Below are 11,160 nucleotides of genomic sequence, written 5' to 3' on the forward strand. Positions count from 1 at the left end.
GGAAAGCAAGTCACAAAGTTCCATGAAAGTGCCCTTACGCATGCAAAAGTTTTGCAGACACTGGGAATCGTCCCACACCTGCAAAACTATGTAGTCCCACCAGTCTGTGCTTGTTTCCCGGGCCCAAAATCAGAGTTCAATGGCTAGAACCTGCCCCATTACCAGCAGGATCTCCAATGCGCAGGGGCCTACAGTTTGAGAGGATTCTGTGTCCATGTCCTCATCACTCTCGTCGCCACACTGCCGTAGCTGCCTCATCCTCGCCTGGCTTTGCAGGTCCTGGTTCAGCATAGACTGCACAAGAATGCATGAGGCATTTACAACACCCACGATTGCAGTCTTGATCTGAGCAGGGTCCATGCTTGCTGTGCTATGGCGTCTTCACAGTCCACCCAGGGAAAAAGGAGCAAAATGGTTGTCTGCAGCTTTCACGGGGGGAGGAGTGAGGCTGTATCCAGAACCACCCACGACAATGTTTTTTGCCCAATCAGGCACTGGGATCTCAACTCAGAATTTCAAGGGGCAGGGGAGACTGCGGGAACTATGGGATAGCTACAGGATAGCTACCCATAGTTCAAAGCTCCGGAAATCGACGATAGCCTCGGTACATGGACACACACCATCGAATGAATGTGCTTAGTGTGGCCACTTACACTCGACTTTATATAATTTGTTTTACAAAACTGGTTTATGTAAAATCGGAATAATCCCGCAGTGTAGACATATCCAGAGATCCCCAAAGTTATTTTGGGTAACCCTGACAGACTTATGGAAAACTAGCAGATTATCACATTTCTGCTGTCACTTTGGACTGACACACTTTGATTGTCCAAACCCGTTAATGTCTTTTACCTGCTTTAACCTCTCAATAACTTTCATTTCTTTTCTTAGATAATAAATCTTTAGTTAGTTTACTAGAGAAATTGGCTGCCAGCATTGCCTTTGATGTGAGATCTATCCATTGACCTGGGATAAGTGACTGACCCTTTGAGTGGGGGAGGAACCTAATATAATGTGAGATCCAGCTCAGCTACCTATTTTGCCATGGATTTCCTGTGTGATCTTGGGCACGTCATTCTGTCTGGACAACAATTCCCATCTATAACACGGATATAATAAAAAGAACAAGAAGTACTTGTGGCACCTTACATACTAGGAAATCCGTGCATACAGACATATATACATACAGAGAACATGAAGAGATGGGGGTTACCATACTTGCTCTAATGAGACAAATCAATTAAGGTGGGCTAACATCAGGAGGAGAAAAAAAAAGCTTTGTAATGATTATCAGGATGGCCCATTTCAAACAGTTGACAAGAAGGTGTGAGTAACAGTAAGGGAGAAATTAGCATGGGGAAATAGTTTTTAGTTTGTGTAATGACCCATCCACTCCTAGTCTTTATTCAATTTGATGGTGTTCAGTTTGCAAATTAATCCCAGTTCTGCAGTTTCTCATTGGAGTCTGTTTTTGAAGTTTTTTTTGTTGAAGAATTGACACTTCTAGGTCTGTAATTGAGTGTCCAGGAAAGTTGAAGTGTTCTCCAACTGGTTTTTGAATGTTATAATTCTTGACGTCTGATTTGTGTCCATTTATTCTTTTGCACAGAGACTGTAAAGTTTGGTCAATGTACATGGAAGGGGGGCATTGCTGGCACATTATGGCATATATCACATTGGTAGACATGCAGGTGAACGAGCCCCTGATGGCGTGGCTGATGTGATTAGGTCCTGTGATGGTGTCCTTTGAATAGATATGAGGAAGGAGTTCGCAGTGGGGTTTGTTGCAAGGATAGGTTCCTGGGTTAGTGTTTTATTGTGTGGTGTGTGGTTGCTGGTGAGTATTTGCTTCAGGTTCGGGGGCTGTCTGTAAGTGAGGACTGGCCTGTCTCCCAAGGTCTGTGAAAGTGAGGGATGGTCCATAAGGATAGGTTGTAGATCCTTGATGATGCGCTGGTGAAGTTTTAGTTGGGGGCTGAAAGTGACGGCTAGTGTAATTCTGTTACTTTCTTTGTTGGGCCTGTCCTGTAGAAGGTGACTTCTGAGCAGGACATCCAGGAAGGAGAGGTTGGTGGTGATGGGGCATACTGGACTGGTGACTTGAGGGAGAAGACCCAGAGATTCTGGCTTTCCGATAAACTGTTATTTCTTGTTAATAATCCAGAACCCAGAAAAGGAGAATAATTCCAATGCTCCAATTGCAGGGCTTTATTTGACTGAGAAAGGAGAGTAACTTGTATAGTGTCAGGGTCTGACACCACTTTGGTGTTAGCCTTAAGCCCTATCCATAACCCTGACCCATAGCCAACAGGAATTTCAGTATACATTTCTCTTTAAACCTTTAACGGGGACATTTGTGTTTAAAGTTTAGAATACGCTGAAGTGGCTGCAGAATCAGGGCCTTTATACAGAATATTCAAAGTGAATTTTAATTTCATAATCATGAGGTTTTGGACCAGATCCTCAGCTGGTGTAAATTCTCAGAGATCTATTGACTTCAACAGAACTATGACAATTTAAACCAGCTGAGAATTAGCCCCTTGATTTTTCAGGAATCCATGTGCGATACTTCCATTTATTCAGTGAAACAAAACATAGCATGTTTAAAATGTATCCAGTCAAAACATCTCAAAATCCAAACACCGAGTACTTTTGATGAGCTGTTTGTAAATGAGCGATGGAGTAAGATATAGTCATAAAAAATCTTTGCTAAATAAGGCTTAATAAGGACTTATAAGAAAATCATGATGTGGACAAAAACAATCATTAACAGGAAAAGAAGCACAATAGTTTTCATAGCTTTCTTGTTACCTAACTAGCTAGCGAGCATAATTCTCAATGAAATAGAGATCTATCATTCTGACTAAATTTGGTTATGTGTTAGGAGAAGAAATGGTCCTATCCATCTGTCTCTCTGTCTAATCCCATGATCTGATTTTGTCTGTCATATATGTAGTGTACAGAGCCATGCACAAAGATGGTATTCTAATACTAATAACTTCTGAGATCCTTTCTCAACTTGGAAGTGAGTAGATCTACATGGGATAGCGTATGGAACACCAAATCAGTGCATGTGATGGGACTTTTCCACTTACACCAAGGCTAGAAGGAAATGACTCCAAACAAGTAACTTACAGCAGTGTTTATGTCACTACTATGTGGAACCCAGAGACTTTGGGCCAGAACCTCATCAGTATTAAATTGATGATGTAATGGGTCTAGTCTTCATTGGTGCTGGTCTAGATGAGTTGGGATATCAGACCCTTAGATTTCTGTCATACTGACTTTCTCCAGCGGTTTGTCAGCCAATTCTGGATCCTTGTGTATATAGGTTATTGGCCAAATCCTAATTTTTTTGAAGTGAGGGGCTAAACCTTAGTGACTTCAATGGAATCAAAATTTGGCCTCATTATCTCAAATTAGATTTTCTTTAGAAAACACTGGAACAAGTTTCTCTTCAAAACAGGCTTTGCACCATAGCAAGAATGACACAGTTCTTACATAGAGAAGATGGGTGAGGTAATATCTTTTATTGGACCATCTTCTGTTGGTGAGAGGGACAAGCTTTCAAGCTGCACGGAGCTCGTCTTCAGGTTAAAATAATAAAAAACAGCTTCCTGAGGCTCCTAACATGTCATTAATAATACAATAATATCCCAACAGTATATACATAATCAGTTCAGGAGGAACTTAGCCATGCAGAACCTTCTTTTGCATCCTTTTATGATTGTGGGGAGCAAAACTTCAGCTCACTCAGAAAATCCCATCAAAGAGATGACATAGGAGCACTCTCAAGAGAAGGAAAACATTGAAAATCCTGTCTAACCAAACACTCAGTATCTCTTCAGGCCTTTCCATCTGCAAACCCACCTGGAACAAAGAAACAAATAAAAACAACAAACAACTAAACAAAAATAAACTAAAAATCCAACGAATAAAAATCCCCCAAAGAACAAATACATTGATACCTTAATCTGAGTTACTATCCTGAAAAATAAGAAGAGCCAGAGAACCCAGTAGGGACTTTGCTGTGGCTACTGATTTTATGTGCAAGGTTATCACATTGAATGGTTATGACTGGCAGTGCATAGATAGATAGATAGATAGATTCTGATCTTAATTACATTGATGTAAACCTCTAGTAACTACTTTTTCGATATTTGTTTATCTGGATTTTTATTAGTGTAAATACCCAATTCTGCATTAACAGATTGTACAGTATTGTTTCATGAAGGTAATAATGTCATCAGCGGATTATATATATAAAGAAACACAGAATGTAACTGTGATCAGTGGAGAAATATAGACATTTTATTCTTGCTGAATATCCTCCAGCCTATCAGTTTACTGAGCGCACCTTTCATTTCCTTGTTTCTCATGCTGTATATGACCGGATTCATCATTGGGGGCATTATGGAATAGAGAACAGCCACCAAGAGATTCCGATCTGAGGTTGAGTTGGACGTGGGTTTCAGAAAGGCAAAGGTGCCAGTGAATAGGAATAAGGAGACCACAATGAGGTGAGGAAGGCAGGTGAAGAAGGCTTTATGACGGCCCTGCTCAGAAGGGATTCTCAGCACCGTTTTGAAGATCTGAACATATGACACAGTTATAAAAGCAAATCAGATTAAACCTAAAAGCACACTAAGAGAAATAACAACAACTTCACCCACGTTTGAGTCAGAGCAGGTGAGGTGGAGGAGCTGGGGGATTTCACAGAAGAATTGATCCACCATATTGCCTCCACAGAAGGATATCACAAATGTGTTCCCCGTGTGCAGCGCAGAATAGAGAATACCACTGATCCAGGCACTGGCTGCTATTTGGACACAAGCTCTCCTGTTCATCACCATCTCATAGTGAAGTGGCTGGCAGATGGCTATGTAGCGGTCATATGCCATAATGGTCAGTAGGGCCAAATTTGCTGAAGCAAAGAATATGAAAAAAAAGACTTGGACAACACATCCACAATAAGAAATCGATTTGGTGTTCATGAGGGAATTTTCCATGGATTTGGGGATGGTGACAGAGATGGAACTGAAGTCTAGGATGGACAGATTCATCAGGAAGAAGGACATGGGGGTGTCAAGATGGTGGTCCAGGGCTATGGCTGTGATGATGAGAAGGTTCCCCAGCAGGGATATCAAGTAAAGCACTAGAAATACAATAAAATGTAAAATCTGCAGTTCTCTAATGTCAGAGAATCCCAGGAGAAGGAATCCAGTCATGGTGGTTTGGTTGGACATTTTCTTCCTCGGTACGCTGTGTGATGGCGGTGCAGGGAATGAGAAGGACAATGGTCAGGATCAGAGTGACAGAGAGAATGGCCCTGTTTTTCCTTTCCCTAATATCTCATTATATGAATGTCAAAGGTGCACGGAACACATCACTTACAATGACTAGGTGTTGTTAGTGCTTCTTACCTCTCACAATCAATCAGTCACACTATCACACTAGTGTAATCTCCTTTAAACTCAACAGAGCTTCATCACTTAACCAGATCTGAGGATTTGGCCCAAGGTGTAGCTTGATAAGCTGCACTATGAATGATGGAACAAAGCACACTCCAAATCCAACAATTCTGGCAAAGAAGGTCCCTCCACTGCGACCATCACCAAGCTCACAATTTAGGCATCAAACTAATAGACTAAAATGCCAACACAGCCTGATTCCCACTTTGTAGGGCAATATGACATAGACTCCTCCAGCACCTCAAGTAGTAGCTCATTTGTGATATTTCTACCTGAAGCTATGTGCCTAGACAGCCTGCTGCCTGCTTCCAAATTAATTTATGGCAAAAACCCACACCTGCACTTCTTCCTGTGTGTAACCATGGGCTAGCAGCATCCTTCCATCATTCCTATGTTTTATCATTTACTCTGTGTTGTGCAGTGCAGGGACACTTGGGCTCTATTCTTGTCTCTGCCAGTGACCTGATGTGTGCCCTTAACCCAGTTTTTTCCCCTCTTTCTGCCTCTGTTTCCCCTCCCTCCCTTTCTCTGCCATCTCTACTAGGACTGTAAGGGCTTTCAGAGAGGGGCAGTGGAGCAAATTGTTAAAGGTACTGAGGCACCTAGTGGGTTTTTCAAAAGCATCTAGACCCCCAAAACCCCTTGAAATCAATGAGTTGTAAGCTCCTAGATGATTCTGAAAGTCCCACTATGCACCTAAATACCTTTGAAAACATGGCTCTGTGTCTTACGCTGTGTAAGTTCTGCAAATCCATTTACATACTTTATATTTAGCGGGCAGCAGTGTGGAGCTAAACCAAGAGATCAGAGTTATACTTCCAGTGAGCTCCCATATGTCCTTGAATGATGGCAGGATAGACAGGTTTTGCCTGCCTGGTTCAACTCTAAACTGGGGTTTTAAGAGACTCGTCTGTATGAAATATTCTGTGTGCTGCCAGCTTTACTAGTTATTTAATTGTTACCACTACACAAGGATCCCTTTGAAAGAGAAATCACACAGTTGCAATAGAATAAATGGGTTTGAAATCAAGCTTTTATCAGGCAATATTAATGTTCTGACATTTATGTAAAATGTACGGCTGCTTGGAAATTTTCAGCTCTGTTTTTCTAATGGAGATTGGTTTTTCATCTAAAAAACACCACCATCAACAAAAACCTAGAATCTGTCTCCTTCCCTCTAACATTTTGGGATTCTTTTGTGAAGAAATTGACAACTCAAACTATTTTGATTATGTGATTAAAAAAATCCATTTTTCAGGAGAAAGTTTTCATTTGCCAAAAACTGAGGGGAGAGGGAGGAAATGATTTGGGGGTTTCTGTGAAAAATCAAAGTTTTCCCAGAGGGTGGAAAAATTCCAATCAGCAGCAGGTATTTGATTAAACTGAGAGTAAAAGTCTTAATGAGTTCATAATGTAAGTCTTATTTAGCATCTTAATTTTCCCCTGTATGTTGATCCCCCAACATATTTAATTGAAATAGCAAACTTACTGTGCTGATCTTTGTGGGTTTTTTCCCAACATATGACACATTCATTCATCCAGCACCAGGATTCTTTGGTCAATATCTATCTATGTACCAGAATCTAGAAGCTAAAGGCACAGGTATCTGAGAATCCTTTCCCCACCTCCTCATTCTGAGACTGAAGTGGACTCAAACCTGTTGATCTCTGCAGATGAGCTGTGTGTAGCTGGCATTGAGCATAACTGGCATTAGACGACTGATGCTGTGGGAAGGTGATTTATCCATGTCTATATCCTCAGGGCTAGTGGGACTCACTGCCTGGAGCCCTGCATAGCTCAGCAGCACAGGCCGCCAGGCAAGTGCACAGATGAATAGGTGATAAAGCCAAAAGAGCCATTCTGTCCCTCAGCTCTGAACTCCACATAACATGGGGCCCACGATCCCCCCCAGAGTTCCCTGATTCCAGCCAGCTTCTGTGTTATCTGTGGGCCACATTTACAAAATGGAGACAGGCACCTACAGGGATTGACCAATGCTCCTAAATGAGTTAGGTGTCTAAGTCCCATGGTCATTCAGTGAGAGTTAGGATCTTAACCTGCTTAGATGCTATTGTCAATTCCAATAGGCACCTGTCTCCTTCTTTAGGTGCCTTTGTAATCCTGCTCCTGTGTCTATCTTGTTCATGCCAAGGCCCAGGCGTCTATTGAATTTCACATAATGTAGGCTGGGATTTGCAAAAGAGCCTATGGGAGTAAGGTGTGTACATCTTGAGAATCCCAGCCTGAAATGGTAACTAGTACAGCCAGGGATCTAGAGAGAGGAGGTCACAAGATGCCAAGAATTCTTGTAATTTAAGCCTAACTATGCAGCTATGTTAATTCAATTCTCTGTGCCTCACTTTACCAAAATCTGAGGCATAATAATCGAGACTGGATGAGAAAATTGATAATGAAACTTTTATTTAGAGATGATCCATGATTCAGCTTTGTTGGAGCTTTTCATGAATTTTCATAGATCTGCGAGCAATATTTGTTTTTTTTTTCCCCCAGCAGAATTTGCCTTTGTTCCACAGGAAAATAGGAACCAGTCTGTGTTTAGTCAGCAGCAGAAAAACCCCTGCTGTGACGGAACCACTTGCCAGATTGCATTCTGGGGAAGACAGCTATGGGAATGGATCCAGGGAATGGTTCTGTATCTTGGAGCTGTTTGGACACTTTCAGGGAACATTCCAGCTGCAAGACAGAGATCCCCAAAGTTATCTTGAGTAACCCTGAGAGACTTATGGAAAACTAGCAGATTATCACATTTCTGCTGTCACTTTGGACTGACACACTTGGACTGTCCAAACCTGTTAATGTCTTTTATCTGCTTTAACCTCTCAATAACTTTCATTTCTTTTCTCAGCTAATCAACCTTTAGTTAGTTTACTAGAGAAATTGCCTGCCAGCATTGCCTTTGATGTGAGATCTAGAGTATCCACTGACCTGGGATAAGTGACTGACCTTTTGCGGTTGGGAAGAACCTACTATAATGTGATTTTTTTGTTTTAAGAACATTTTATCCCAAAGTCCAGTTTATCTGGGTGGTAAGATTGGCTGGAGAGCCTAGGGGACTGTCTGTGACTCCATGATAATACCAATACAGTGAGCCAGGAGTTCCGTTTGTTACTGGTTTGGTGACATCTAATTATAGAATATACCACCAGGTTTGGGTGTATGCCCTGTGTTCTGACAGTCTGACCTGAGATTGGCACTTATGAGTGTGAGCCATTCCAGGCAGCGTGACAGCAGTGACTGAGGAATAATGGTCCATTGGTTTCGATGCTAACTTGGAACCTGAGAGACCCAGCTCAGCTACCTGTTTTGCCATGGATTTCCTGTGTGATCTTGGGCACGTCATTCTGTCTGGACAACAATTCCCATCTATAACATGGATATAATAGTACTGGCCTGCCTTATACGTTTGGGTGAAGAAAAATGTATTAAAGAATTAATTGCTAAAATAAAGGTGACTGGAAACTTTTTTTCCTCATGAAAATTTTGAGTTTTTTGTCAAAGATAACCCCCAACATTTCTCAACACTGAACTTTTTTGTTTAACAACTGTCTAAACCCATTAAATTAAATTAAATTAAAAAGTACAATTTTCAACCAAAAATACTTGCTTTTCCAGTTTTCATTTCTTTAAATGAAAAACAGAAAATTTTCAAGGAAACTGAAAACTTTCTGTGAAAATTTTGTTTGGTGAACCCTGTAATTTTTCCATTGGAAAACATTGTGCTAGAATGTTTTTGAGCACTCCTGGCTCAGATACTGCAGTCATGGCAGCCATATAGACACTTTAGATAGACAGAGCAGTGAATAATAGAGCTTTTTTTCCCGATTATCTATAGAGTTGAGTTATGACAGTTCTTTCTATAAGAGGCTATCATGAGGCTGATGTCATTATCAGATGAAATTAATCCATGGGCACCATTTAATTTGGTGCCTGAATGGGAACTGAGTTCTCCTGAGCTGGCCTCTGGGCGTAAAGAACAATTTACATTCTGTATGCAGCACTGGATGAGTTGATTTTTCACCTGCTGTGAAGCATCAAGTATTGGCTATTACCCAGAGCCACCAAGTATGTCAGTGGCAAAACCAAAAACCAAGTCCCATGGGAGCTAAGTGTGTAATACCTTGGAGGACCTGGACCTGGACCAAGTTCTGAATTCCTATCTACTGCATGATCTTGCTTAGACTCCCTTGAAAATAAAACCCAAATATGTAATTTTTTTGAAAATAATTATTGCAAGTTTTATTTTAAAATTTACAAGACAGCAAATAGAAATGTTGAAGGACCTCTGAAATGAGCTGGACTTGGCATGTGAGAAAATGATGCACTGTAGGCATCACCTTTGAACGGACTAAAATTTCACCATCTTAGGAGCTGCAGGAAGACAGCAGCTTTTGATTTTTTTATACCAAGCTCAGCAGTAAATCATTATTAATGTTCACTTCCAAACATGCACATGCACAAAATAATATTTGCCTATAAATACACAACCATGTACACATAGAAACATGCACATTAATTCACAGTCACAACACACATGTAATCACACAATATTTTTCACTAATAAACACACAATATTGTGTATTCACAAATACAATAATGCACACTTGCACTTCAGATGAAGTACTGACAACACACACGAAAGTTACATAATATTTTTCAGTAATACACACATGATATTTTGCATTCACATCATGTATGTTCTCAAGGACAAACACAGGAATAGAAAAGGCACATCCACATTGATTTCTACTCAGGTATACACTCACAATAATGTACACTGACAACAATACATGTGAGCAGCGTACTTGACTAGCAAACCCACACTTTAAGCCAAGTCTCAGTACATTGCATTCATAATGTAATCTCACAAAAAGAAACACACAAGCCAGATCTATACTAGAAATTTTCACCTTCATAGCAATGTCAGCTTGGAAGTGTGATTTTTTTGCTACATTTCAATACCGATAAAATCCCTAGTGTAAATATGGTTAAACCAGCTTAAAAATGTTTCTGCAGTGTGACTTTTTTCTCTCGGTGATCCAGTGTAAACAATACCAGCAAAACTACTAGTACATTTACATTAGGAGAGTTTATTTGTATTGCTATATCAGCAAAACTTTTCCAGAGTAGATCTGGCGATACATTGTCTCGCAATACATTCTCTCTTCTTCTCATATAAACACTGTGAGGGTTCCTCCCATAAGGCTCTATGGATATATGCTTAAAATGTGTTTTATGTTACATATGCCATGTAACAGATCTCCGTAAAGGTTATGATCTATTGAATGTATTAATCCTGTTTGTATGCATATATCATTTTTGTATTTGAAGTTATGAATGTTATGAACATTGGCTGTAGACTTGCTTGATTTCTAAGTACTCTTAGAACATTTGGTCACTTCTTGGGAAAGGAATGTGCAAGTTAAGTGCTCAGTCAGGAAGCACTTAACAGACAAAAGAGCTTGGAAGACTCCAATCCACATAAGAAGTCTACCTGAGGATGTTCAAGGTAGCATGTGGGTAATGGCTGCTACTTGCAAGTCCTGAGTCATGCATGGGCAGGTGACTTGCCCATGTGATTCCGAATCTCCATTTTGTGACTGGATTCACACAGGGGGAGAGAGGGGTGTATACCCAGAAGAGAGAATCTATTTAAACCCTTGGAAGACCC

The 11,160-nt window shown here is 40.6% G+C and overlaps 1 pseudogene; it reads right to left on the reverse strand.

Annotated features, from left to right (window-relative positions):
* Positions 1-4,289: 4,289 nt before the first annotated feature.
* On the reverse strand, positions 4,290-5,246 carry LOC127032828 (olfactory receptor 14A16-like; annotated as a pseudogene).
* Positions 5,247-11,160: the final 5,914 nt, after the last annotated feature.

The sequence above is a fragment of the Gopherus flavomarginatus genome, chromosome 12 (genome assembly GCF_025201925.1).
Source record: "Gopherus flavomarginatus isolate rGopFla2 chromosome 12, rGopFla2.mat.asm, whole genome shotgun sequence".
Lineage (NCBI taxonomy): Eukaryota > Metazoa > Chordata > Testudines > Testudinidae > Gopherus > Gopherus flavomarginatus.